This window comes from Danio rerio, chromosome 18 (genome assembly GCF_049306965.1).
Source record: "Danio rerio strain Tuebingen ecotype United States chromosome 18, GRCz12tu, whole genome shotgun sequence".
Taxonomy (NCBI): Eukaryota; Metazoa; Chordata; class Actinopteri; order Cypriniformes; family Danionidae; genus Danio; species Danio rerio.
Window position 1 is genome coordinate 1,420,001 of NC_133193.1, and position 7,500 is coordinate 1,427,500.

The following is a 7,500-nucleotide window of genomic DNA, read 5'->3' on the forward strand; positions in this document are numbered from 1 at the left end:
CGTGTAAACTCTGCACAGAAACGCCAGCTGGCTTGGTAAGTGACGTTGCTGTGAGGCAACAGTGCTAACCACTGGGCCACCGTGCCACCCATCTAGGAAAGGAGGAGGAGTAGGGGTGGAAGGGGGGATTGTTCAAAATAAATATGGCTGTGATATGGAGCTGAGGGTGTTTATAGTGGCTTAGGAATCACCTGATTGGTCAATCATAGATCGAATAATGCGGGACTGGCCACGAGCAATCATAAGCACATGATCCTCTCCAAATTAGTTCATAAATAAACTTCCCTCATGATGTGCTTGTAACATTGTAAAGTGTCCTTGAGTGTTTTGAAAGGCACCTATAAATAAAAGGTATTATTATTACTTATTTTATATACAGAAGATTAAAATACACAATAATAAATCTCTGAGACAGACTCATAAGTTCATTTACGTTTCTTCTTTAAGTAAGTACATCTTGTTTTAGAGATGTTCAGATATTTTTGATTATCTGCTCTGGTTGTGCTGGTAAATGCAGCAGTGTGTGTGTGTGTGTGTGTGTGTCTTCTGATTGGCTCAGTCTGTGTGTGATTGGTTGTAAAGATCCAGAGCAGCGGCCTGTTAAAATCCTCCGAGTCGCCGTGGCAGCAGGAGTCATTAAGCAGCGCTGGGTACACCGAGTGTTGCTAGGCAACCGATCAGATTGGGTCGGCAGCCTGTTGGTCTGCGGGCGGTGAGCCAGTGAAGTGGCACGCGCCCGCCGTCTCCTGCACCGCTTTACACCATTTTTTTGTGGTGTGCCCAATAAGGTTAAAGGAGAAACTCCAATTATTCACCAGAACCCCTTGACAACCCCCACCACACCGCCGGCCCACTTTAATGTCCTCTTTTACTCAGTTTGACTGAAACTTTTGTGCCATCACCAAGAGCCAGCGGCCAGATACACCTCACACACACACACACACCTGGATCCAAACTAGAGATGTCCCGATCAGGATTTTTTGCGCTCGAGTCCAAGTCATGTGATTTTGAGTATCTACTGATACTGAAACCCGATCCAATACTTCTATAAATAAAAAAAGAGTCCCACTTTATATCAAGTGTCCTTAAAGGGTCACGAAACACCAGAACACATGTGTTGAGCTGTTGACAGTCGTATATGTGTCCCACATTGCTAAAAACACTATCAGGACACCTATATTTCACTAAAAAGTGTAAATTGGTTTAAACTGGACGTCTGTGCCAGAGTGTGTCTTATTACGTCTTACAGTGTGCTGCATTAATGCATGAGTAAGGCTTGGTTCAAACCAATCAGCGCGCTCTATTGAGCAACTTCATTAATATTCATTACTGTCACAGTGTTTAGACGACAGAGACGCCACGTTGTGTTGGCAAAACAAGCGTGAAGTGTTGCTTTTATAGTTTGCTGCAGTGAAGTTTTGTTTTCATTTTCTCTCTGTGAGAGCTCAGCTGGAGTCACGTGTGGATTAACAGTGTACGCGACGCTCGACAACAATAACTTACGTGTCTAAGGAGGATTATTGTTTACCTGAGAGCTGTTCTCATCTGCAAACGCTGAGATCTGGATTTGCTTGTAGTCTCCTCTTAATAAAGACGCGGCTCTAGCTGCTGGTGATTGTCCTGTCTCTACAGATTTGGTAAGTGAGCAACCAGTGCTCTTTATTTATTCAGTTTGTTCGTATCGAACTAACTATTGCACCGAGTGTAAACATGTTAGCACCACAACCAAACTTTAACCTCGTGTAGGATTTTCACCGCATTTTGTGACCGGAATAACACACGCGGCTTTCTGACACTACCTGCCCTGTGCATCTAAGTTTCCGGGAAATGCTGAGTTTTTTTTCTCTCATTCGCCGTGCGGTCTCAAACATTGCATGAAAAATACACGCTTAGAGCAGATCCTCGAATCAAATATGAAATGAATGAAATTCCTTGAATGAAAGAGCCAAACTGCAGTTAAAGTCCACCATTTAATAATTTGGCAAATAATTCGACTACAGATGTCCATGTAGGTTAAACACCAACACTTTCTACTGTGTGTGTGAATTTTGACTCTGAAACTCGCGCGTGCCCAAATAGACACTCCCACACCATCCCACTTTTCTTCCTCCGACACTCCCCCCTAAACAGAGCTGGACACGCCCACTTTTCTGACTTTTTCCAAAGTAGAGGTGTGAAAATACCCTGCTGAAACGAGGGGGTTTCATGGCCCTTTAACTACTATGTACTAACATTAAAAAAAAATACAATGTACTTATTGTGTTTACAATGTATTTGAGAACACTTGTGGTGCTTTTGAGTTGGGATAGGGGTTGGATTATGGACAGGTTTGGTGGTATGGGTAGGTTTAAGGGTGGGTTAAGGTGTAAGGGATGGTCAACAGTGTATTTACAAATGTAATTACAAAAGTTAATTACAGATGTAATTACATGTATTTAATCAAGCATAAGTACACAGTAAATACATGTATTTACACAATAAGTACATTGCAGCAAACTATTAATTCCTATGTAAGTAAATATTAGGTAAGGCCACTTAATATAAAGTGGGACCAAAAAAAGATTAAAGAAGAGTGAAAAAACAGATCCAGGATGTTCCTTGTGTTTTATTTAATTCAACTATTTAACATTCAACATCTCTGTTAACACAGAGAGCACTTCTGTGAGGGAGCTTCAACAATCAAGGGATAAATAAGATCAATTCTTCACTTCTAGGGCCTCATGTACGAAGACTTGCGTTGAAATCATACTAAAACATTGCGTACGCAGTAAACAATTCAGATGTATGAAACACTGCGTACGCCGAATCGCATGCATATTCTCTTTGTACATCCGAATGAACGTAAAACTGAGCGCATGCACGAGCGGAAAAACCCCTCCCTGCATCCTCCCCCGTATGAATATGCTAATGACTCTACTTTGGCAAAACCCAACGACAAAGCAACAGCAAAAGCAGGCAAGAAGAGAAACTTTGAACAGAATGTGAATTGGAGGTGCTGCTTTTGGAGGCAGACCGGAGAAAAGCGGGGTTATTTGCAAGTTTTTCCTCCGGAATTAATACCAAAAGAAGAAAATTGAGTGGGAGAGTTTAGCTGACGCGGTTAACACAGTTGGGTCTGAGTGGATTAAAAAAGAAATAGTGCGATGTAAAGCTGTACAATTTTGTAGTGTCTTGAAAAGCGTGAGTGGCCTGGCTCGTAAAACGCAAGGATTTTTACATCACTCTTTACATCACTGCTTTAGCACTTGTGACCGGTCCTCGCTTTACTCTGCGTTGTGTTGTGATTAGGCGAAAGGAACCAGTCATATGGGAATTAACAGGCTTTTATTCTGTATGAATAAAGCTACAAATGGCAAAGCTGAGTATGTGCCTTCCTTAGGAGCTCACCAACCTCTCCTCAATCGCGTTTGCCGCGAACTGAGTGAGAGCAGGCGGAACCGGAAAACGACACTTAAAGGGGCCACGCGCAATTTTCCAAAATACACCAACACATTGAAAACAAACACAACTATGATTTCATTAACTCTGAAATAAAGGATATATAAAGAACAACTTTGAAAATACACAATTAAATAAAAATAATTGATGAATAACAAGGAGAATTTTGAGTGAAATTAATAAAAATAATATAACACCTGTTACACACTCAAGATTACTTTTATCTTCCAATCAAAGCTCTTTACACCAGATTAAAAAGTAGAAGCGGATAAAATCAAGAAGCAGCAACACGACACCTGAGACCAGGCAAGAAGAAGATGAATCTCATGAACATCCTCAGCTCTGTACAGTCTGCTGGAACCAGTGAAGATAATGAACAGATGCAGACCAGCGTCATGACATTTGCATTGCAGGATATTTCTCTGTGTTGTCGTGCGTCTGTGTGTGTGTGTGTGTGTGTGTGTGTGTGTGTGTGTGTGTGTGTGTGTGTGTGTCATACTTTCAAATTGCCTGTCATGTCCTGTGGAGCGTAGAGAGGCCGACCTGTCTCAGACACACACACACACACACAGCGGTTGACACGCGTCTTTGGCGGCTCATAGGGTGTGTGTGGGTGCAGCAGGAGAGTGTGAGGGATATTTTTAGATTGCAGCAGGTCTTGATAGATGGAAATGAGTAAAAGAACGTCACCATCATCTTCCAGTGGGATTCCAGCATAGGCCGTATCTCTGCCATATTTTGGTAAGGTGAATCTCTCCTGCTTGTGTTGTCACGTTCGGCACCACAGTGTCTCCAAAGCAGGCTTATTTAGGCCTCTGTGCAGCGGGTCGGCCCGGTCAGAGACGCCGGGCTGCTCTATAAAGCTGAGAATTGATGGCCGTGTAGATCACAGCAGGAGAAAGAGACGCGGCGCACTACACTACATTAGCTTTATAGGCCTTTTCTCAGCCAGAGAACGAGACGACGACAGACACACGGAGACTCGGCGCACTGATGAATCAACAGGACAAGACACTTTATGAGGGACAGAGGAGAGAGAGAGACAAATCCAGCAGACGGATGAGACATCAGAGCTAAACTACAGAACACAGGAGAATAAAGGAGAGCGCAAGACAAGACGAGAGGAAAACAAGAGGCAAGACTGGAGGAGAAAATAAAGGAGACAAGACTGAGAAGCGGATGAGACGAAAGGAAAATAAACACACACTAAAACATGCATGCTTAAAGAAACAAAAACACAAACACACACACACAAGCAAATAGAGAAACAGAGGGGAACACATAGCCAGAGAAACAAACACACACACACACACACACAGTGGCGCAACAAGGGGGTATGCAGTATATGCGGCGCATAGGGGCGCCACACATGGGGGGGCGCCGTTGTGCCAAAACTATTTTTAAAATTATCCTTATTAAAAGTTTCAAATAATAAAAATAAATAAATATGTTTTGTTAAAAAACATTATTTTGCATTTTAAACGAATATAATATTGTTATTGTTTAATTCAAAATCATTTAACACAATAACATGCAGTCCCACAGCCGAAAGTGTTCATGTAGATGTAACTGTTTAGATTTGAATTTATTTTTAACAAAATAAACTGTCAAATCATACATAATGTCAAAAGTTATAATATTAATCTGAAAATTTGTCTTCATTTATTATTAATTAATTAATATAAAATAAGAGGGATCACACAAAATTTGAACCCGCATACCCCTTAGTAAATGTGTAGTTGCGCCCCTGCACACACACACACACACAAAAGTCCATTCATTTATTTTATTTTCGGCTTAGTCCCTTTATAACTCACACAGCAGAATGAACCACCAATTTATCCAGCATATGTTTTACACAGCGGATGCCCTTCCAGCTGCAACCCAGTAGTGGGAAACACCCATATACAGTACTCTTATCCACAAACACACACACACACACACTCATACACTACGGCCAATGTAGATCAATTCCCCTATAGCGCATGGGTTTGGACTGTGGAGGAAACCGGAGCACCCGGAGGAAACCTTGTGTGTGTGTGTGTGTGTGTGTGTGTGTGTGTGTGTGTGTGTGTGTGTGTGTGTGTGTGTGTGTAAGCTGGTATATCTGTGGCTGTAACTGTTGTGTGTGCCCTGGGGTAGTGATTGGATGAGCTGGAAAACGGGTGAACATGATAGAAAGAGACAACAACAGCAACAACACTGGTCTCTCTCTCTCCCCTTCAGCTGTGTTTGTCCACTTTGATCACACACACACACACACACACACACACACACACACACACACACACACACACACACACACACACACACTAACCTGCTTAACCACTGCAGCACATCAACAACAACTGCGGGCACGCACACACACACACACACACACACACACACACACACACACACACAAACACACACTTGTTAGACCAAACACACAATATCAGGAGCACTGACCTTCATCTCACATAAACAGAAACACACAATGAGTCACTCATACGTCACAGGGCAAATATTATTAATGTCATTTAAATTAATACTAATAACTATAATAATAATAACAACAACAGCAGCAGCAACAACAACACCACCACCACCAACAACAACAACAAAAACTATTATTATTATTATCATTATCATCATCATCATCATCATCATCATCAATATTATTATTATTATTGTTATTATTATTATTGATAATACTGCTGTTGTTGTTATTATTATTATTGCTATTATTATTATTATTATCATCATCATCATCATCATCACCAATAGTATTATTATTATCATCATCATCATCATTATGATTATTATTATTATTATTATCATCATCATCAACACCATTATTATTATTATTATTATTATTATTATTATTATTATTATTAATATTGTTGTTGTTGTTATTATTATTGATAATACTGCTGTTTTTATTAATATTATTATTATTATTATTATTGTTATTATTATTATTATTATTGAAAATACTGCTGTTATTATTATTATTATTATTATTATTATATTAGTACTAAACAAAGACAAAAATATTATTAATGCCTTTTCCTACCACTTATACATATTATTATTATTGTTGTTGTTGTTATTATTATTATTATTATTATTGTTGTTATTATTATTATATTAGCAATTAAACAAAGACAAAAATATTATCAATATGTCTTCTTTTACCACTTCTATTATTAGTAATAGTAGTAAAAGGCAAGAATTTAAAATAATATCACAAATACATGTATTATTATAAATATTAGCATTTGAAATAATGTATGAGATAATTAAAATAATTATTAATAATAACAATAATAGATATGTATTTAAAATGAAATACTAATACATTTAGTATTATTATAATTATTCATTTTAATTTTAATACTAATATTATAAATACAGAAGCATTTGTGGCTAATACATTTTTGGATTTACTATCATTATCATTATTACTATTTTAAAAAGACAAGCGTCATAATTGTGATGAATAAATAAATTACTGTCTGCAACGTAGTATTGTTATTAATTTTCATTTTCTTTTTGGCTTAGTCCCTTTATTCATCTGGGGTCACCACAGCGGAATGAACCGCCAACTTATCCAGCATATGTTTTTACTCAGCGGATGCCCTTCCAGCTGCAACCCATCACTACAAAACATCCACACACACTCATTCACACACACACTCATACACTACGGCCAATGTAGTTCATCAATTCCCCTATAGCGCATGTGTTTGGACTGTGAGGGAAACCGGAGCACCCGGAGGAAACCCACACCAACAAGGGGAGAACATGCAAACTCCACACAGAAATCCCAACTGACCCAGTTGGGGCTCGAACCAGCGACCTTCTTGCTGTGATGGCACAGTGCTAACCACCGAGGCAGAGCCATGCACCTAGCTGCTATATAAATAACCATAAGCCTACAGGGCATCTAATAACCAAACCAACTTATATTCTGACAAACAAACACTGAAGAGTTTAATGAAAGAGTCGTTAAAGCTGCATCATCAGCCCTTAAACACGAGCTACAGAAAACACACACACATAAACACACACGCATTTTAA

At 39.3% G+C, this 7,500-nt stretch overlaps 1 protein-coding gene across 10 annotated transcripts in view; it reads right to left on the reverse strand.

Annotated features, from left to right (window-relative positions):
* celf6 (CUGBP Elav-like family member 6) overlaps nt 1-7,500 on the reverse strand; it is a 65,063-nt gene that overhangs the window by 26,724 nt on the left and 30,839 nt on the right. The gene's annotated exons all lie outside the window — the stretch shown is intronic.